The sequence below is a fragment of the Haemaphysalis longicornis genome, unplaced genomic scaffold, assembly GCF_048455015.1.
Source record: "Haemaphysalis longicornis isolate Haplotype H1 unplaced genomic scaffold, Haemaphysalis longicornis Haplotype H1 scaffold_10, whole genome shotgun sequence".
NCBI classification, from domain to species: Eukaryota; Metazoa; Arthropoda; class Arachnida; order Ixodida; family Ixodidae; genus Haemaphysalis; species Haemaphysalis longicornis.
The window spans coordinates 119,458,661-119,481,375 of NW_027526204.1; positions in this window are offsets into that span (position 1 = coordinate 119,458,661).

The following is a 22,715-nucleotide window of genomic DNA, read 5'->3' on the forward strand; positions in this document are numbered from 1 at the left end:
TCGCGATAGCAAATAAAAATACGCGTTGGAAAAAAAAACATTGGACGTCAAAATACAAAAAAGACTTGTGGCGCCCTCTCGTGTCAGAGTTTCAAGTTCCAAAGTAGCAAAACGTTTCAGTGGACGGCGCGAGCTGTGGAAGACGGCAAAAATGAATTGGCGCGAACGGAACCTATCTGCTGGCTTTGAGAAATTCTATGAAGCTGAATCCTGCCATTAGGGAACGCAGGCAGATTAGTTGTTAACATTAGCGTCTGCAACGTAAGTTAAATGAAGCTGTGCTAATTTTTTGTATGTCGCTCACAACCTCATTCCCCAATGCTCATCGCAGGACTACCCTTTAAATGCGATGCCTGCCTTCGTTGCTTCGCATAAAAATTGACCATCCCTTCCGAACAAAAGTTGAAAGAAGCGCGAGGGATTTCTCACATTAAAATTGCGTCAGAAGTTCGCCGACACCTTCTCTCAAAGTGCGTCCAATCGATGGTCAAACCTTGAAAGACCCAAATTGCAAACGAAGAGCGAATACATACGACGATTTTTGTGCAGTCGGTAAACGCATGTACTATCGTGATGAATTGAGATACGAACAACGGAGCGCGTGGGTTTCAGTACATGCCCCCCATCCTGGCGACGGGCCGCGCATGCGCAGTGCGAACAAGTTACGAGAGTCCGCGTCCAACGTTGATATGGAAGCACCGTCATTCGGCGTGTAAGTGTTTTGGTTACCTCACGCAAGCATTATCTGACTTTGTCGCTGCGATGAGTGAAAACGGCGCACGCGGATATATTCCTTAATTTTTAATTTCGTGCTGAGCGCCCAACGGACGATGGAAATACGATGGTCTTTCCATATCAAGGTTGTCACGAACTGTCGTAACCTGTTCGCACCGCGCATACGTGGCTCGTCGCCAGAATGCGCGGCTTGTACTGAAAGCCATGCGCTCCGGTGTTCGTATTTCAATTTATCGCGGTAGTACGAACGACATGAATGTATACCGATACGTGGTTAATGAGATAAAGTTATGCTATTGTACTCGTTCGTCAGGATCGATTTGTGTATTATTGTCATATCTAGAACCGTTCCTTTTTTTCGATTTCCAAATAACCGCTTTGACACAATAGAAGTCAGGTTTCACGCATGCGCCGTGCGTCTAGAGATTGTAACAGAGCTTTTCGGTCGACCAACCCGTCTACGGGGAAATGCATTAGTTTTTTGACGGAACGCCATTGGTACTAGTAAGAAACATTTTGCTTTAAAACATCGTCTGATTGGCATTCCAGCATGCCTAGAGAAGATTTACATTTTTCAGCCTCGCCTCCAACAGTAGGCGCGCGATTATCAACTTGCACATACGCGCCTAGTGGAGAAAATCCCCCGATGCAGGTCGAGTGCAAAGCCGCCACAACGAAGCACACAACATCCGCCGCTAATTGGCTGCAATCAGGCCGCAGAATCGGGCCGCGTGCGATGGCTCCATTGTTTATGCAATATTCGTTGTACGTTGTCAAAACGCTCAGGAAATGTTCGTGAATCTGAGCGGCTGTCTTGGTTTCGTAACGTCTTCGGTCTTCGATGCTCTCAATATAATGAGCTTCCCTTTTTTTTTGTTCGAAGGGCGCAACCAACAGAATATTACAGGCGTAGGACCCTGTTGTTGCAATATCGAGGACATTTCCAGGATTAGGTTTTCGGCAGATAACGAGTAATCGTTTTACGAAGGCGCCTTAAATATCGTTAGCGAAATTTATTCGACTACGAGTCCTCATGGTGAAGTAGGCGAAATGAAGGTATAATTTTAGGTGCGCAGTACCTTAGGACCGCACAATGACAATTCGCGTCCGTGCGCATAGCATTTACAATCGCAGAAAATCACGCAGGCACCGGCAGAATTCGAGCCTCTGTCTGGTAGACCAGACAGAGTTAGTGTCACTCGGCTTACCCATTGGGCTACGATCGTGAGTTAGTGCCCTAGAGTCAAACTGCTTACTTTCTCGCCTGCAACGGCGCGGAGTACCTTACGACCTCCCAATGTCCGTCCGCGTCCATCCGTGCGCACACCACCATCAAGGAAAATTCAATTTAAGCCGTCAGTTGCAGTTTAATTTAGGGAATAATGAAGGTGCAACTCACGGCTAAAATCGAATGACGGTCGGGGCGCAAATCGGATGTCACTCGGGGCGCAACTTGGATGTCATTTCGAGTCCCCGTACTCCGCACCCTCGCCATCATCCACGGAGTGGAGATGCTGCCCTTTTTTTATTTATTTGCTCGTGGATTAATGTAATTAACTTGTTAGTGCCACGCGTCCTTAATCAGTTATGTTTATAACAACGCCAACATGTGGCACCAGCAGCCGCTTCCTTTGGATACGACCAATCAGTCACTTTTCGCGACAAAACTCCTGAAATGCCAAAGTGCGGTCTTTTAAAAAAAATGAACGTTTTCGAAAAAGCCTCAAGGTAAATAATGCTTCGATCAGACTCCTCTGTGCCAACGGTAATACTGAAGAGTCCGTTAAGTAAAAAAAAAGACCCCTGTAAACTCAGTATAAAGTTGTGTTCTCAATGTAGCGTGGGCCGTTGTAGTGCCCAACACCCACTGCGCTGCTTCGCTGCCGGCCCATGTCGGGGTCGTGCCCAATGGTTCCGGAGTTTTGCGTCCCAATATTTTAGTGTTCCCTTCAGCGTTGTTGATAAATAAAGCCGCGTGTCTTCCTGCTTCACAGCACATAAGTTTGAAACACGATAGCTTTCCTGCCGCGTATGCCGCGTCGCGCCATCTCTTTCGTCTCATTTTTATCCCGTACGCTCTCCTCCTTCCCTTTCTGCCTTATCAAATTTACCTCCCTATCAATCTCCCCTCTTCCTTCCACTCTGTTTCGATGGTTCCTGTTTCTCTTTTTCCTCCGTTCCTTGATCGTTATCCTTTTACACTTTTCCTTTTCCTTCGCTTTCCTGCAAAACCTATTCTCCTCGCCCTTCTTCACGCCGTCTTTATTGTAACCTTCCTCTCACCTGTCCATTCTAAATTGTCAACCTCCAGATAACCTCTTTTCTTATCATCCATCTATCAGATTTGACGAATCTAAGCCACCCGCGTGTTTTCACGAACACTACTGGTATACCGCAAGGACCCATCCTCTCACCCACGCTGTTTAACCTGGTGAAGTGAAAGATTACAACAGAGCTTCGCTAATTCCGCACCTTTAGCACATTATGTATGCTGCTGATATCACCATCTGGGTCGACCCTCGATGGATTACGTTCAACACGCGGGACGTTATCGATATAAATCAGCGAGGACTTGATGCTATTGACAGGTGTCTCCCCCCGACCCGAAAGAGTCCGTCACGAGAAAAGACAAAATAATTCGTCATTGGAGGCCTCGACCATCTGCAGGCAGAAATGCAAGTAATGCTGAATGGTCAACCTATCGAGAGCGCTGGCGACAAGTGGCTTTGGCTAGTTGGCGTGCCACTCCACGAAGACGGAGGGGCCACTGAGTGGATCCGGTAGATCAAATGTGTTTGGAAGCAGCATCTCCACATCCTTAGGAGGATTGGAAGCCGCTTCGGCGGGGAACAGCGCAGGTCCTGCGCCACTTACGCAGGCCGTTCTGACGTTCACGCGCGGTGTAAAAACTATTACTTACACCGTGCTTCCAAGGCATGTATGGTTCTCCATGCTTTGTCCTTACTAAGGCACAATTTGACCGATTAGGCGCATTACACCGAGAAATCCTGAGTGTAATTACTTATTTACCAAGCCACACCAGCGCGGAAGAACTCTACCGCTATACAGAGCAGCCCCAATCCGCGCTATTATAATAGAAAGGGCCGAAGGCCAAAACAGGAGACGCGCAGCCACACGCGCAGTGCACGACGAAAGCCTCTCCCAAAGATCTTCAATCACGCCTATCAAATGCGAGTTCAGTCCATGCTTTCCCCTCAAAATTTCGCAACTCATCTCGCCATCTTGTCCAGGGCCGACCACTATTGCGTTTGCCGTTTATTGGAAGCCAATCTGTGCAGCCTGCTCTTTTATCCTCTCCATAATACTCACGTTCTTCTTTCCAACCCGTTCACATCTACTCATTTCCCCTATCCTTCTTTATATTTCCCTCAACCTGTTCTTTCACTTGCGGCTACCTGTTCCCAGAATCTTCTTCCCTTTCCGCATCTTCTCGTTCACTCACGCTCTTTCCTACTCTTCTTTCCTCGTCCTTAGCGCAGCTAACTCTCCTCCGTCTGAACTTCGTTTCGTTCGGGACATGTCAATTTGAAGCTAATTGTGCCTGGTTGTGTACGCCTTGTAGCTCTACACATTTTCATCCCCACGAAACCTAGACACCGAGGAAATTTCCAAAACGCGCGCACGCCATGCACCCGCGGACTGTATTCTTGCCGTCGCCAGCAGGGGTGCGAAGGACGCTCGACAGATGGCGGGGCGCTACCACGGAGACAGGCGGAGGAACAGGAAAAGTGTAAAAGGATAACGATCAAGGAATGGAGGAGGGAGAGAAACAGGTACCGTCGAGAGAGAGTGGGGAAGGAAGAGTGGAGATTTATAGGGAGGTAAATTTGATAAGGGAGACGGGGAAGGAGGAGAGCGTGAGGGATGAAAATGAGACGAAAGAGATGGCGCGACGCGGCAGAGGCGGCAGGAGGAAAGCTATCGTGTTTCAAACTCATGTGCTGTGAAGCAGGAAGACACGCGGCTTTATTTATCAACAACGCTGAAGGGAACGCTAAAATATTAGGACGCAAAACTCCGGAACCATTGGGCACGACCCCGACGTGGGCCGGCAGCAAAGCAGCGCAGTGGGTATTGGGCACGAGCGCTCGGCTTTTAAATGCAGAGCATTTCAGTAACTAACGATGTCACCCGCGTTGCCGTCCGTAGTCCGTATCGCTCCCCCTACACTATATAAAAAAATAATACTTACCGGCGCCAGGTTTCGAACCAACGACTCTGCAGGCGGAACGCAAGGTACATGGTACTGTACCCACTGCACCACAAAGCCGCCACAGGATGGAAGGGTACGAACACGCCTTATATCCTTGACTCATTCAACCGTCGGCCACAGGTGCGCCGTCTCCCCCGCGTCCTCCTCGCCTTCTCTCCGCTCGCAACGCCCTCTCTCGCCGCGTTCGGTTCGGGCGCACAACAGGTGGGGACGTGCGTAACACCCTCTCTCGCCGCGTTGGGTTCGCGCTGATCAACAGTCGGTTCGCGCGCAAGAACAGGTGGGGGCGCTCGCATCGCGCTCTCTCGCCGCGGTCGGTTCGCGCTTAAAGGGACACTGAAGTGAATTTGTCAAGCTCCCGTTTTTGCTTGCACTGCGTAGACTGGCTCAAATTAGCACACTTTTCATCGTTTTTACGATTGACAAATCGGAAATTATTTTACAAAGCGCGAAAGAAGAAAAACTACCATGCGCGGTTTGCGGCGGCCGCACCAACTAAAACTGGGACGTTAGGAGGAGCGGCACCGTGATTGGACGATGCCCAAGGTGAGCAACCAAACAACTTTCGGTTTCGGTTTCGGTTCTGTAAAACACAACCGTTGGCGTTGTTGGATGGGCATTCTCAATAACTCAGTAATCATCGTACCGCGCTTCTGCCATGTTGTCAACTGTAAAAATGCATAAAGATAAGCCTCCTAGGACGGCTTGGAATCGTAGTATTCACTAGCCGAAACCTACGCAGTGCATGAACGCGCTCCGCGTACCCGCAGACGCCCAAATGTCATGCGCTTTTCCCCCATATTTGGAACTTGCCTCCCTCATGCCTGTATCGTAAAAAGCGTGTTCGCACCAGGCCAAGGGTCTGTTCATTCTGGCCTGTGCCCACTGCCTGCAAGCAGTCGGTGCTTATGGCAACAGCACGCCAACGAGAACTCGCTAGCGCGCCAGGGCCAGCATGCGCGCGTTTTGTAAACTAGTTCGTGGAGCCATGAACGTTGCGGCCCAAAAAAAGGTGAACTCAATATAGAAAACACCGGCGGAAAACGAAAAAGTTAACTTACAGAAAAAAAAAGCACGTACCCGCGGGGATTCGAACTCCTGACTTGCAAAATACTTGCCGTGGCATATCTAGCGCCCCAAACCACTAGAAAAGAAAAAAAAAAAAAAAAATAGGCCACTAAGCGGGCTCCGCTGGCCTTGGTAATATAGGGTATATATTGTACAACCAGTTTACACGTTTATTTAGTTTTGGCATTTCAAGCAGCTTAGGTGACTATTTGTTGTATTGCGCTCGTGCAGTAAGCGTCGCCCGAGTTTCCACAATAGCTCACGTCTAGCAATTGCATTTCGTAGACGGAAAAGCGTTCGCAGATGCGTAGTCGTGCTGCTGACCGCTGTGCTTGTTCGCCTAGCGCAAAAAAAGTGCTTCCCGCACTTTAGTTTACGCTGTACGGTAAAAATATCAGTTGATTTTATTTCCTTAGTACCTATATTGACTTCGCTGACTCTTCTCCCGCCTTCAAGAGGCCTTATATTTTCCTACTGGCGTACCAGTCAGCGAAGCGTCGCATGTGCGCTTGTGCAGCGCTTGTGTGAAGCGACCTTGACTTGGAGCTAGATACAGTGTACAAACCAACCAAGTAAAGAAAGGCAGATTCTACCATTTACAAACGTGTCCTGGCTTCGTTTCAACTGAGCGAACGAATTGCGACGACCCGTCGGCGGCCGGCGGACGTAACGCTGGGCCGACTGACTGTCTGAAGGCAGGGGAGCCGTGCAGTAGCGCAGCCAATTGCGAGCTCGGCTCCTCTTGACGTCACACGAAAACGCCGCAGAAAATGGGCGAGCCTAAAGAGAGGAGGACAGCATTTTCGAATTAATTTTTCTACTAAATAAAATCGCGTAAACGCGCCCAGGGTGGTCGAAACATGGTCTGGGGACTCCGGACTACAATTTGCGCAACTAATCCCGCAATGTTTACATATCACTTCAGTGTCCCTTTAAACCACATATGTCGTTCGCGCGTGCTCTGGTCGCTAACATTTGTGGCGTGATCGTGACGTCAACATCACGCGTTCGTGTGGTGGCGCGATTTTGGCGCTATAACACTCTCCCGAGGGGCATTGGATTGGATTCGATTGGATTGAATTGGCTTGGCTTGGATTGGATTGGTTTGGATTGGATTGGATTAAAGTGGATTGTGTTGGATTGTGTTGCGTCATAGCCGCGCCACGTTGCGTCATAGCCGCTCCACGTTGCGTCATAGCCGCAGCAGGGGGTTCACGGCACGTTTTTTCCTGGTATTTTTATTTTTAACGCGTTATGCGCCACACATACAGCAAGCTACAACAGCTTCGCTATTATGTTAAAAATTAATAGTACTGCTTGTCTGGCCGTAAGAAATGGCCTGGTCACCTCCATTTGCGAATTTCATTGGGGAATCTATATGAGCGGCCGTTGCGGGACAACGCACCCATCCCGCGACACATCATCACCGTTATCGTCGCTTGCCGCGGGAAACGAGTAAATAACTTTGTTTTGACCCTTTTCAGTTTTCTTACCGACGGATTCGGTATTCTGCCCTCTTGGTAGTGGTCCAGGGTGTTGTGTTAAATGTTGTGTTGTTTTCATTGAGCGGCAAAAGTAACCACACGATTACGGCCAAGAGAGACGACGGGACACGTGCGTACGTATTTGTTTGCCATAAAAATTGTGAACAATTAACGTGTGTTCTTCTGCAAATATGAAGCAAACAAAAACATTTATTCTTCACTGCAGGCGTGCTGCACCGCCCATATTTTTTCGGAAGCGTATTTTACACATGCCAAGAAGCCTCTATTACAGTTCACAATACCTCCGTCCAGGAAAGTCTCCGTGTTACTTTCGAAAAGTAAATATTGTTTTGGGTAGTCTACAGGGGTGCGCGGGGCAATAATGGCTGTTTTTATGTTTACGGTTGCGTATATTAACGGACAAGGCTGTTTCAGCCGAATCACTGAATGGAATGAAGCAGCTGTAAGTTTGCACCTGCCCTGTTGCCCTTCCTGTCCCGTCTATATACAGCCCATTTTAAAATCATGACACGAATCAGCTCGCCCAATAACGTGTTTTGGTCCGTTTAACCGTATGCTTAAAATTAGCCATGGTCTTAACTCCTAAAAGTGCACCTGAATATTAACAAAGCAATGAAAGATCGGGGAATTGAGCAGTACCCGTCCCGGCGGGCAAAACGCGAGCACGTGTTGCACCGGGCACGACGTCCCACGACTCTCTGGATTTTTAAAAAACTTCAACCACATTCCAAAATACCACTTAAAGCCGGTACCATACTGATGGCCTTTAGTAGTATTTTGAAAAAAAAAAACGCGCCATATTTCGCAGGCAATCTCGTATCGAAACTCGGCTTGAAAGTTTCGAAAATATGGATCTTTATTGCACCTGGCGCGCTTTACGCCCTAACTTGTTTCACCGTTACACAACACGACGACGAGGGTACTTCCATGGGCGCGTAATACTGGTCGCCAACATTTATGTCTTCGCGTTTCATGCGTTCTTTCGCGCTGCGACGCGGATTGAGGCCGGAATTAAATTAAAAAGAAAGCACACTGAAGTTTTTTTTTCCGTAGCGCTTCTAGCCAACCTCAAAGATCTAATGTCAGTACAAACACGATGTTCAGTTGACAATAGAGCGCAGTTAATCGGGAGCCCGTTGCGTTATTATTTACGGGAACATTGAACAGGGACGTTGTGTCACATTTGTAAATGGGCAGGTGAACTCGCTATCTTCATGGTTTTGTGACTGAGTGTTGCTTACTTGGCTTTGTAAATGATATTTTGTAGGGTTTCAAACAGATCTCGCTGTTCAAGACGCCTATGAGATCTGAAAGAGAACACCAGTAATCAACGGCGCAGCCCTAATAGAACATTTGGGCTCAGTGTAAGAAAAAAAAAGCGTCCAACAAGGTTGGCCTGCAAACATGTAACCTCGGTAGTCAGCTTGTCCAATCTAACTGCACGTGCGACGTTAACTGCAGTGAGTGCGTTAATAATTTCATTCACAACTTAAATTACTGCGAAAACCTTAAATGACTGATATGACACTGTGGTTCATCAAACCTGCCTTCAGTGGCGCTAGGATTTGCCTTAACTATGCTGCATGCAATAGACGTTGGTTTGAATATTTGCATTTATATCTGTACTCTCATAAAAATTAAGCAAGTTACGTTGAATTCCAAATAAAACAAAATTCCAAGAACTTCCTGTAAAGAATGTGAAAGCATTAAAATGGTGCTAGCTTTCCAAGGCGTCCCAAAATGCAGTTATGCATCATGCTACAAAAGAAATCGACTGGAGCTGCTTTCATCAACTGAATTCCCCGAGATTGGGGCTTCCTGATGTGCCATTACCTCTGTTTTTTTTTTCATTGTTAGGAGTCGTTCTAGAAAAGGTGCTTGCAACGCACCACAGCATGCAATTTAGGTGTCGGTATTGCGGTTGTTCAGTGATTTCAAGCGGTTCGCCGCAATTTGAGCGTCGTAATTCACGCTTACTGCCGCTGTCGTGCAACGCATTGAACGTTGAGGAGCCAAACTCGAGCATGACACACTTGTCTACACGTTTGCATGTAAACTTGAGGCGCGAAATAAAAAATTCCCCCGCATTTCCCCGAGGGGGAGAATGTGAAAGTGCGAATGCACGGTTGTCGGCCCGCTTGCGGCGCTTGCGCTCGGCCCCCGCAGCCCACCGCCTCGCCGCCTTCTCTTCCATCTTTTCCATCGGGTTTGTAGTATCACGTGTACACCACGCAGTTATCAAGCCGCTATAACGCCGCTGAGTCGCCAACGCACGCCTCTGACGACGTAGTTTGAATGCGTTAAAGATATAAGGCGCGTCACTAACACTGATATCAGCGTCGCGTCCGTGGCTTGGTCGGTAGAGCGTCGCGCTGCGGCCGCAAAGTCCTCGGATCGAAACCTGGCGCCGGATGCTGTTTCTTTTTTAAATATAGAGGAGCACTGCGGACGCCGCCGCCGCCGACGCCGCCGCCGCCGCCGCAGGCGGTGGATGGTTTGGGGTCGCGACGCTCGCTCACAACGTTCATTCGCCGGCAACAACTCAGCGTAGCAGCCATACTAGCAGCGCGACGCTCTCACCACCTATAGGTCGATCTCGCGGCGGATATAGAGAAACTGCTGCGGTTTGGGTGAAGCCAGCCGTAAAACCGGAACTAAAATCTTTAGAAAAAATGGAGTGGCATATTGGGAGTGCCACAGAAGGTAATCAGGCAATGCAGACGTTAGTAAGTAACCTGTTGGTCCCAACTCAAAGAAAAAAAAAAGTCTGGCTCAAAGTGAGCGTTATAGATTGCATTTTATGCATATCAGCAGACTACGCCGATGTAAAATAGCGCAATATTCTGGCGCCTAATTGAAATTGAGTGTATGGGCAAGGACATAAAAGAGAAGATATCCGAAATTTATGGTAAGAGCGATGTTCAGTTTAAGCGGGAATCCCCAGCGACCATTAAGCAAATATTTTAAGTGTAGCCTTAAAGGAAAGTTGCCCTTTATTATAATAAGTGTACGCTAGCATGCGCATAAGCTTTATTGTAGTAATAATCGCATCCAGCAAGTTCACTTTTTACCTCTTGTTTGGTAACCTAGGAGCCTTTGACAGACAAAATAAAGGGATATAAAGTAAAATAAAAGCCCAGCCCGTACCACATACGTATCACGGGTGACGCCAAATAAAAATAAACAAACTGGACCGAAGTCAAAAATAGTTTTTACGAGACAGGAAAATAAGAAAGAAAGAAGAAACAAGATAGATCTATCCCGCGAAACCAAGCCAAGGAAGGGGAGGCAATCAGCAGTATTTTGTTAAACGAATATGTGAAATCTCAGTTATGAATCAGGCTAACCTCAACAGTTTCATTAAATACCACTTTCTATCTATCTGTCGTTCCCTCTCCCTCTGGCTCTCTCCATTATATCCACCGCCGTTTTTACTGTGAACAGCAAGACTGGGCGGAAAGCTAGACGGCAGAAAACTAGGGTTTGGTCTACGCCACATCGGCAACGGTGAGGATGTAGAAAAAAAGCATTTGGGAACTTATATACGAATATATCAGTACCACTTGCAGATAACACACAGTGTGCAAAGGTTCACAGATGAGTTCTGCGGGGAAATTAGCTATATAAGAAAAAATTCTACCGCAAAAGGCTTGAGTATGGTGGCTTTGAACAATGACACTTCCGACAAATCAGTTTTAGTAAAAAAAGGCAGAATACCATAGGTAAAAAAGATCAAATACCTGGGCTTGTGAATGAACAGGGCAAAGCCGAAAAAGAGCCGTGCATTTATTAGAAAACACACAGTCCTATAGCGATACAACAAATACAGAGTAGTGAGAGGAAACGTCTACGAGCACCGTCTTTTTCAAACGCAGCACTGCGCGTCAAATGAGAGATTCAATGAGGACAAAAAGCAGACCAACGGTCAAGTTTCATCAGAAGCACACAGTAAAACATCAACTCTGTCTGTTCGGGGGCACAAGAGATTGGTCTTCATTGATGTCAGTTGAGCGAAAAGCAATAAGAATGTAATTAAACGCATTTTTCCTGGAAATAAATGGGCTGGATATTTGGGCTAGGTGAAAGGATCGACAGGTGCAACCGAGACAACTGCAGCGCACAGCTAACGTGGCAATTTACAGCACCATTGCAGTGAAACGCCTGATTGTTGCTTTTATTTCTGGCCGGCTCGCTCACCCTTGTGGAAAAGATAGTTTGTTAAACCCCAGCCAGACATATAAAATAAGAAGCCGTGGGCGGGTTAGACGTTCCTTACAAACGAAGACGTGCCGTAGGGGCTGTTTCGTAGAACGAATGCCACACTCTTCGCGAACAAACTTCTGAATTTGTTACTTTGATGACTTGAAGCAGTTCCAGACGGCGAAGGATGACGACGCCCTGCTGTGGCTCTTTCTAGCCTAGTAAATACTGCGGCATTGCACGTCTGCACTGTGTACTTTGCAAGCCTGGCAGCGTTTCGAGGAAGATGGGGGCAGAAAATACATGGAAGGGAAGTAATCTCAGTCCCGGCGGCCTGGTCGCGCCTCGCGTCCGGAGCCGAGGTGACACCGCGATCTCCGTCGCCTGTCGACGAATTCTGGAGTCTTAGGTGGCAGCTTGAAAGCTTTCGTACACTGCGAATGCTAGACAGGGATTTTCACCACTTTTTGTGACACTCTGCCTCTCTCTATTTTCCGATAGATTTTTGTGCTTCGGTGTCTCTGTTGAGCCGCTTTCAACTTACGCTCTCTTGTATTGCAATGATAAACTAAATTATTATCACGACAAGTAACATGAGGGTAAAAATCAGAAGAGATAGCTGCAAGTGATGCGTAAAGATACGTTTATTTCTAACTTTTCTGGTTCCAGCCCGTAACCTTCAGCATAAGTACAGCAGCAAACGTAGAGTGCCGTTATACATGCATTTTTACGTCTCCCCTGCACGAATCAAAGAAAATAATTATATTCAAGTTCAATAAAACTGTTTTGTTATCTATGTCGCTTTGCTTGTGTGCATGCGGCGTCGTAATCTCTCAGAAAACTGGGCAATTACTAAGGGTGTACTGATTTGCTTGAAAGTTGGGTCAACAAATCTGTACGGACAGGGAGGTCTTCTTCGTCATAAAAGTTTAGTGAGATTGTTATGCATCGATTTCTCGTTCGTGTGCGTGCACTGCTCGGCTGCATTTACTGATTTCCCTGGGGCTCCTGTCACGGAATGGTTCTGCCGGCTTGGGCATATGTTTTAAAATAGCTCACACAAACGCTGGCCCATTCGACAGAAAAAGGCAGCACCAGGCCCCGCATCCCAAAACCGCAATATTTGATTGCTACTTAGTTTGTGTTCGTAAAGCGGAGGAAAAAGAAGCAGAAGTGAGGTGGGGCTAAAAGTTCACTGCACACATTTTGGGTGGCAGTGCGTTTACCTGGAGACGTACGAAAAAAATGGGACCAGTCGATATGTATCTGGAAAATGAGCGGGGACGATAAGCAATGGGCGTGAACAGAACGGGCGTGAACAGAGCGGGCGATGTTTAGAACTATGTCAGGACAATCAACCAACCGGGCGTTCTCATTATGAAACAGACTACTATTTTTGTTCTATGAATAGAGAATTGCGTGTCGATTCGGTTGCCTGACACGGCCGAACAGCTCCAAGCGTTGGCACGACATTCGTGCTCAATTTAGGTGATTTCGTGTTCATGCTGCTGTGCGTGCTGTGCTGCTTTCATGCTGTGTCATACAAAAAAGCGCAGAGCGATGGTGAATTAGTGACCTAACGGAGATAAAAGGCCCTGGGGCGGTATTCTCATGTTTTGTCCGCTTTGTGTCCGTTTCAAGAGTGTCCGCTTTGAGCAAGCCCTGAATGGCTAAAAGCGAAGACCCGGATGTCACGCCATGCTATGGCGTCACATGCTATGGCGTCCCATACCATGGCGTCACAGCAAAGCTATGGGGCGCGGCTTCTCGGAGCAGACTATTTTTTGTCGCCTTATTGTTGGCTCGCTGGCGGGACAATACCAACACATAAAAAGATAGCTTAAAATAGGTTCAGTCGTTTAATATGGGTTTACAAGAACAGTTGCTCGAAAGTCAACCCAAAGCCCGTCTACAACTGGAAGTACGTCACAATAAAACGGACGCAAAACGGACATTTTCAAAACGGACTAACACGAGATTACCGCCCCTGGTGTAAAAGTACGCGTGATTACTAGCTTAAACATGCTTGACAAAAAAAAAATAAGAATTAACAGTAACGTAGTTTCTTGCAGAACCACGCGAAAGTGAAGCATCAAATTTCAAACCAGTACGCTGACTCTGCATATAACGCAAGGACAGTTCATTGTACCGTGTTGAGATTAAAAAGGTCGGCTGTATTTTTGCGCCATTTTGCGGGCCTTATAAGCTCGGTCGCGTTGGATACTTCTTAACCATATATGTCCAGGATTTTGTGGTGTCATCTTTATAGAGCATTTGCATTATTTTGCGGTTGTCGTGGCACCTGACAACGTCAGCCTCATGTTGTGCTTGTCGGCAGCCCGATGGAATGCGACTGCGGAGTCATTAGAGCGTAAGACTAAGATAGGCTTCTATACCTGGAATTGGAATCAAAAGGAATTAAATTGCAACCAATTCCAATTACTCAAAATCCAGCGGTAATGAATTGGACACGCCTATTCCGCAGCACTGATTGCTTGTCTTGTTCACCTATGAATTCAGACAATAAAAAATACAACTATAGGCGATGTTTGTATTTCGAAAGTCGTTTTAAATTCTACTTATGGGCTGGTACATCGACAGGAAGCTGGTTCAGTTCGGACAGTAGGAACGACACATATATTGCCAGAGAACACACAACAAATCAAACCTAATTTCTTAAGAGAAAGATGCTTAAAACCTGAAGCTTCCTGCCATGCAACCTGAATCATACTACAAAATCCAAATCGAATCCATGGTGTCGGAATGGCGCACTCGGATAGACGCCGGCTTTATTTTGCGAACCAACCTGGCTCGATTCCGACCAGGGGGATCGTTTTTTCTTGAGGTGCTTGATCTGCCTTCGCTTATCATCAGCATCGTTTTGTGAAACCCAATGCGTAAAGATGGCTTTCGCACAGTGCATTTTGCCGCGACGTCGAACGCCAACGGTGACGCGTAGAAAGCTTCGCTTTAAAACAAATTGAGCATGACCAAACAATTGCGCTGTACATGTCCACATCAGCTGCTGTGTTTGTTTATTGAAACTGGAGCTTGATTTATTGTTTGCTTGATCGAAAATGTTGAATAATTACAATTCATTTCTTCACTACATCCGCCTGTTTAGCCGTTTGTTTAGCCTTGGTCTACCCGCCTTGGTGGGTATGATTTGCTGGGTACGTTTCGTGAACTCACTCTAAGTTCGCGTTCTTACGCACGTCAAAACAAAATTTGCCCTTCTTTCTCCTTGGCAAAGCTGTGTGAATGTGTAAGCTGTCGCATACTTCGGATTGGTAGGTGGTTCACCGTGAAGCACTACTTACTTTATAAAATACTTAAGTTTGTAACTCTAAAAAAATTATGCTCGGGCACAACTTTCTGTGACAATGCAGTAAAGCCGGCAGAGCCGAACCACGCTGTTTCACTGAGCAGCTTGAAGTAGATCAAAAGAATAATTGGCTGGGTGCCACCTGAGCAATTAAAAATGTGTAGTTTTTATTTTTTAGTCTTTGATGGACAATGGACCTGAGTGATTTTCCGGAATATGTAAAATATAGAGTATTTTGTTTTATACTTCCGGGTTTTTTTATTTACGGGTTTCGCCACTTGCGTCGCACAGGTTCTTTTCAGGAAAAAAACAAAAACAAAAAGTAGGAGTCCACGTTGACACTAGCTTCTTCGCCCTACGATGGCTCGCCACTTCATTCGCGCATAGGATTTTCAAGAAACTTGAGGAAAAAAAACTGCCAAAACAAACAAAGCAAGTTCTCTGCAACGTGCGCGCCCAAGTGAGACTGACGCATCCGCGACGCTCCGTCGTTTCCGCTTTTCGGTCGGTTAGCCAGCTTGTCGGCGTAAGCGAGCACACTCTCGCACGACTTAAGACAGATTCAGAGTGGTACCCTCATGTCTCCAAAGCGTAAAACGGCTTCGTTTAGCGTCTGCAAGACAACCTAAAGTTACCTGAAAGACAATGCGCAGTGGTACGATAGTTTCACCCTTCAATACACTCAACGCGATACAAATGGTGGTGGTGGTGGTGGTGATGTTTATTGACAGGTGGACCTAGCCTTGCGTGGTATGCCGGCAATTGCTCACCCGATCAGCCCCTTTTACCGCTATGCGCGGGAATTTACCATGATTAACCGCTATGCACGGGAATTCACCGCGGGAATTCACCGCGGGAATTCACCTTGCGACCCTTACAATTTGCAGGATCCAGCGAAAGATGTCCCTCCTCGTGACCCAATGGCCTTCCGGGAAAATTAAATTGTTCAAAAAGGCATGCGAAGCGGCTTTCCTTCGCAGTTCTTTAAAAAAAGCTAACCGCTCCTCCGCATGCTCTCGGAAGTCCATAATAAAATGACCGATGTCGCCTGTAGCACCACACGTTCCGCACAGAGGTGAAGAGATAATGTTCAGCTTATGGAGCCACGCCGGTGTCCGAGCTAAGGTGGTCCGGCTGCGGAACAGTAAGGTTGCCTCTGTCGTCTTCATTCCTTTGGTAACACCAGGTCGATGTTGTGGTCGCCAAAGAGAGCGGAAATGATCTTGTATGGTTGTTTTTAAAATGCGCCGTTCATCTGGGGCCACCTCCAGAAGACGAGTGCACGATGTCGCTTCACGAGCCAACTGCTCCGCAGCTTCGTTTCCAAGCACTCCTACGTGGGAAGGGACCCACTGGAAGCGAGGGATTCGACTTCGCGCCGTATTGTGTGCGTGCTGCGCTTTCTGTATACCACGCCCGCGATATGTGAGCACGCAAGACATTTCCGTGATGCTGCCCAGCTTTTATCTCTAGAAGAATTTACATACCAGTGCGTGCTCTCAAAACTGCAGTTATAATAAAGTTCCACGTCGTTTCTGAACGGTCCAGGGTTGGACGGTATCATCCGCGGTTAATTTATTAAGTTGGGCTAATTTTTCCCGTCAAAGCGTTGGCTTGTGCTTGAAACAAATGAAGCGTAGCGAAGAAGACGCCAATATGCCTGCATGCTCGGTGATCGTGATTCAGCGCACTCAACCAAGGAACTCACGCGAAGAAACTAACTGTGTAGGAAATGCGTATCTGTTACACCGCAACTTAAGCAGGTTATCGGCAACTACTTCGGCGCAGTAACACAAAACAGTTAGCTCCCCCCGCCCGCAGCTTTCTCTCCATTTCCACCGAAAGTTGTCCCCAAGTATAGGTTTTTATGGCAGGTGAGAGAGTGCGCGATTGATTAATTGGCTGTTTATTGAGGAGGTCATAGGACCCTGAAGGGGAGGGGGAGAATGGGAAAAGGGAGAGGTATGTAAATAAATGTTAGCGATATAAAACTTTGTTTGAAGTGACTCATCTCCGGGCTGCCGAAACTGGGGTTCAGTGGACCGTGAATGCTCTTGAAAATGTTGTAAGGAAGAAAAGTAGGTACTCACGTATTTAAGATAAATCACGTCCAGTTGAACCGCATTGACGACTCTATACCAGCGCCGCGTTTTCGCATATTTCAGTAAGCACTCCCGTCGGAGTTCGGAAACGTTTACCAATTCCATTCAGTCTACGCGCTTAAGCCGCTCAAGGGCGCCCATATATTAACATTGAATGAAAAGTCTTCGCAAATATTTCGTCATGCAGTTTCAACAGAAACTGGAGATACATCGGAAAGAAAGAAAGAAAGAAAGAAAGAAAGAAAGAATGAAAGAAAGAAAGAAGGAAGGAAAGAAAGAAAGGAAGAACGAAGAAAATAAAGACGTAAATAAAGAAAGAAAGCAAGGAAGAAATAAGCATAGAAAGAAAGAAGGAAATAAAGAAATAAAAAACAAAGGGGAAGGAAAGAATGCACAAATAGCGAAGAACAGAATAATTTCTGTGTCGCTTCACTGAAGGTGGTCTCACTGCGGGTATGATTTAAGCCGGCTTCGTTACTCTTTTCCTGTTTAACATCCAAAACGGGAGTAAAAAAAGAAAGAAAGCTGAAACGTAAAAAGTAGGGGGCCTGCTACACGGCAGTTCATAAAATAACCCGCCATTTCGAAACTATTTTGTCTGCAGAATGGCAGTCGGAAGTTCCACATGAAGTAAGTCAAGGCAGGTCGTACATCTGTATGTACGTGGTAACGACTCTTCCCTGTATCCCGTTCGCGATGTACCCTGCACTGATGGACAAGCGTTCTTTCGTGTCAGCTGGTGTATCAGTGTATCAAAAACAAAAAAAAAAACAAAAACGCTGTGCGGAAATTCTCGGTCCTGTTTCCTTTTCCGGATCGAAAAAGCTCTGAGATCGATGCACTCTGGCTTGAACACACTGAGCTACGCGGAAGAGTCTGGCACCGTGCCGGTTACAACACCGGCGAGCACTTACGCAAGCGTTACATTAATACTGATGCGTCTAGGCTTACGCGCCTACTGATACAACGCGTGGGGCTGAAGTGCGAGGCAGCGGGTACTGGGAGGTGCTTGACAATTCTCTTTCGAAATATGAAAAAAAAAATGCAACGCATGCTTCAAAATCTGTTGAAGGTAAGAAGGAGAGAAGGGAGACTCTTAAAGAAGGTCGGGTTAAAAAGCAGGGCAGAACAGCCGCACCAGATAAAGGTGGAAGAAGTAGACGAGAATCTTAAAGATCCATGCAGAGGGCCAATGAAGGATGACGGGAGGCGATGGGAGGATGATGTGAACTGTTTACTTAAAAAATGGACGCATGCCCACTAAATGTGAAAGCTGTTGAAAGTTCGGAGCAGTGATTCGCCAGGGTTTCCCTTGTTTTTTGCTGCGACTACCTTGCGTTTACCTGCGTGAAAAAGCTGTGAACTTTCCTCCCTTTGTGGACGCTTGGCTTCTGTTTCACGTTGTCGCACAGACGAATCGGCCCTCCCGCGTCGCTGTATATTTCGAACAAGCGCCAGCCATCGCGAAAGACCGGCTGTTTGTTCGTAGGGTCTACTCCCAGAGACTGTGGCGCCCTCACTTGACTAGTGTTGGTATCAACATTGGTGCGGTGGTGCCCTCTCTTGAGTAGTTTTGGTATCAGCCTGCGTGCGTAACTCCCCATGACACTGGACGGGCGACATCCCAGGCATCTAAGGTGCTCCGCACCGAAAAAAGGTGGACAGCAGAAAGAGTCCTCAAGGAACGGAAGGTCGTGGTGATGTTTTTAGGTGTACGAACACAGGTTGCGTCTGACTCAAAGTGAGTGGGAATTTTTTAGCTCCTAAGTTGTGGCTTGCGGCTGTGATATGTTCTGGTTATTGTCGACAGCACTGAAAGTTTTTAACCGGGCAACGGTTGTACAAGCCGCAAGTTTGGTGTTACAAGAAAAAAATTCAGGGAAGCTTGCACTGAAGCTTAAGACTTACAGGGCGAAGCTGTTGTACGTCAGCATTGCCGGACACATAGTTAGGTTTCAGTATCATCGCTTATTTGTATAGTTGTGGTGCTAGGGGTCGTCGTAGTATGCATTGAACAGGTCGTTGTATTACTCGCGGCGAAGGGTGGATGCGAAGTCATTCTCAGCATTGTAGACTCCCACCAGCTCAACTGGCAAAGCTTTCACTAACTAGCGCATAGTGAACCTCCGGGATTTCTTTATGCGTGAGCACTGAAGGACACATCACCATGCATTTGTACAAATTTGAAATGGTTTGAAATTGTTTATTAGCATGTTCCGTCATTGCTTTGCACTGTGCTAGTAGTAGTCATCGTCATATGCATCGATATCATCGTGTTCTTTGTACCAAGCATTGCATGCCCGGTAGCACTTGACTACAGCATTAGAGTTTTGTTTTTTGCTAAAGCCATTGCTGAGCTGGGACTCGGCGGTCGCCGCGGGGCACGCGCTCACAATCGCTCGGCGATTTCTCGCTCTCCGTGGTTTTGCTACTTTTTTTTTTGCTAAAGCCACTCTGCGTCCAAGAACGCTCTGCGGTCGCCGCGAGGCACGCGCTCAGTAGCGCTCCGCATTTTCTTGGTATTCCTGCAACACCGCGCTTAGGTTTGTACAACAGTTCCACAGTTAAAAATACCAAGAAATTGCGGAGCGCTCTTGAGCGCGGGCCTCGCAGCAACGGTCGAGTCCCCGGCTGTCGCAGTGGCTTTAGCAAAAAAAAAAAAAAAAACCTCCGGCGCTGTCGTCAAGCGCTACCGTGCATGTAATGCTTGGCATGAGGAACACGACGATATCGATGCATGTGATGGTGACTACTACTAGCACAGTTCGAACAACGGCCTAACTTGTATATAAACAATTTCAAAATTGTACAAAAGCTTGGTGATGTGTCCTTCTGTGCTGACGTATAAAGAAATCCTGAAGCTTCTCTATGGTTCAAGCCTTGCGCGACTTAGTGCCAGCTTCGCCAGTTGAGCTGATGGAAGTCTACAATGCGGAGGATGACTTTGCATCCACCACTCGCCGCGAAGCAGACGACCACCTCTTCGATGCATATCACGACGATTACTAGCACTGCAACTGTGAAAATAAACAATGATACTAAAACTTGAATATGTATACGGTGGTGCTTGGCTACAACAGCTTCGCCAGTCAAGCCTTGCACGTGAGTGCAAGCTTACCTGAATTTTTTATAGGTCTGTCTGCTCATTAGGAGAACGGACTTTTTGTATCGCGGGACTTGGACTGATTGTTTGTGGGAATGTTTCCCGAAACAGGCTTCAAAATATTTCCCGCGATATCGACCGTTCCCGGTGCGGTAGCATCGGGCACAAAACAGAAAAGCTGGACCACAAAAACTGGTGCTCTCGCCATAAAGGGAACTCATACAATGTGCCAAAATTCAGGAAAGCACCTAAGTATTTGGAAGGTATACAATAATCACGGGTTGTTGCAATTATATTGTAGACGTCTTATGTACGTACACGCGCCTGTCTCGGCCCACTTTTGGCTGGGCTCTAAACTATCGTAGTTCATCTAACCAATGACGTTACCTTGATGCAATGACGATAGCAATGACGATTGCGTGAATCGCCATTTTTTATGGCAGTAGCTTGTAGAATGTCTGCTGCGTCCGTTGTCTGATGCGGCGAAGAATGCCGGTTAGAAAGCCGACCTCTACGATCAGTGCAAAGACCAATGAATACAAACATGTCACATGGTGGGTCAACAGGTTGTGCGACTGGTGAAAATCGCATTGAAGAGAATGAGAAATTCCTGTGCTCTGCGACGTATCCCCGAAAAACGCTGCCACGAAATAGTCATATACCACAAAATAGTCATTGAGTTTTTGCGGGCGTGAGCATGCATGGGCGAATGTTCATAGACCATGGGTAAAAATAGACAACGATCTGTTATCCATGTTTTTACCTGGAGTGTAAGGGCTGGTAGGTTAAGGTTACTCCAAGGTGGATGCAAATCTCTCTCGCTTTATTAGGGGCGTCCTGGCAGAGTTACCAGATGGGCAGAATTGATTCAGAGGCACAGTACAAAAATCAGAAAGAGGACCTCCGAAATAGATTACCGCGACATACTAAAAAAAGAAACGAGCCTGCAATAACAGGATAGTGTCTAAGTGTGTATTTCTTTTAGAAAACCCCGACTTGATGTGAACCCTTGGAAGCTATTGATAACTCAATTCTCTTGGTTAAGGAACAAATGTGGATGTGACAGCAATGCAGCACTCGGGGCATCTCAGAAAAAAAAAAACTACGCCTCAAAACAAGGTGCAAAACAAAAGAATGTGAACAAGCCTGAAGCCTTCTCTCTCCACCGAGAGAACAAAGGTTATCACGCCCAGCAAGCATACGACGCCGACTCCGAAGGAACGTACAAATAAAATACCGAAGTCCCGTAAAAAGACATAAATGGCGTGGCATTTGAAAGAGATAAAAGAGACGGTCAGCGTGAAACGCATTGCACATATGTGCTGTAGTGAAAATGGAAAGCTTCCTACCTCACCGAACTCGTGATAGGCGTCCTACCCGGGCCATGCGGACCATGCTGTTTCCCGCCGTGCTTTTTGATTGCTGGCTTCCTTAAACGACACTCTAACTGCCTTTGCCCTCGGAACGGTCTCTCGGCCTTTCTTAGGGGACTAGGGATAACTTGTCCTTGCCTAGGTCCCTGGGCAAGGATATAAAATACGAGGGGTCTACCAATCCGGCTGCAAGCATACGGATGTCATTTCTCATTTTGTTGTGGAATAACACGCCAACTGCTTTAATTCGGGATGCCGCACTGTAATCCCCTTTATAATAACCAACGCGCATGCTAAGTTTCGATAGGATCCATGAGTAACCTCCGCTATAAAATTTCTGCCTCGAGCATTACCAGCATCCCGCTTACTGAGCCCTCGATCTTTCATGAATGATTGTGGGGTTCAACGCACCGAAACTACACAGGTTATGAGGCGCGCCGGAGTAGATGGCTCCTGATTAACTTGGACAATCTGGATGTTTACGTGCGCCGTAATCTCGAGCACACGGGCGTTTTTGCTTTTCGCCTCCATCAGAAAAGCGGCCGCCGTGACCGGGAATCGAACCCGCGACCTTGGGCGCAGCAGCACAACGCCATAGCCACTAAGCCACCGCGACGGGTCCTCCATCTTTCTATTTCACCGTTTTCCACCTCCGGAAACGTAGTTCTGGCGCGCTAAAGGAGCTGGCTCCCTATATCTTTCTATTTCACTTCACTGTTCGGAACCAGCTCCTCTAGCGCCAAAACTACTTTTCCGAAGGTGGCAAACAATACCACTCATAATTTACGCGCGCGTAGCTTCTCTTTGTGCTACGGTGACACACAGTGTGCTCAGACGTCGTCCGCATCCTCCTCCACCTCATCATCATCATCGTAATCCCAATCTTCACTATAATCATCGTAATCATCACCACCACCACCACATTCATCGTCACCATGATCATGATGAGTACCATAATCATTATTAGTTTTAGTCAACTGCAGGGGACTGACTGACTGAACAAACTTTATTGAGGAATAGGAAAAGGAGGGAATGGGGTAAGGGATAGAGTGGAGTGGATTTCATGGGTG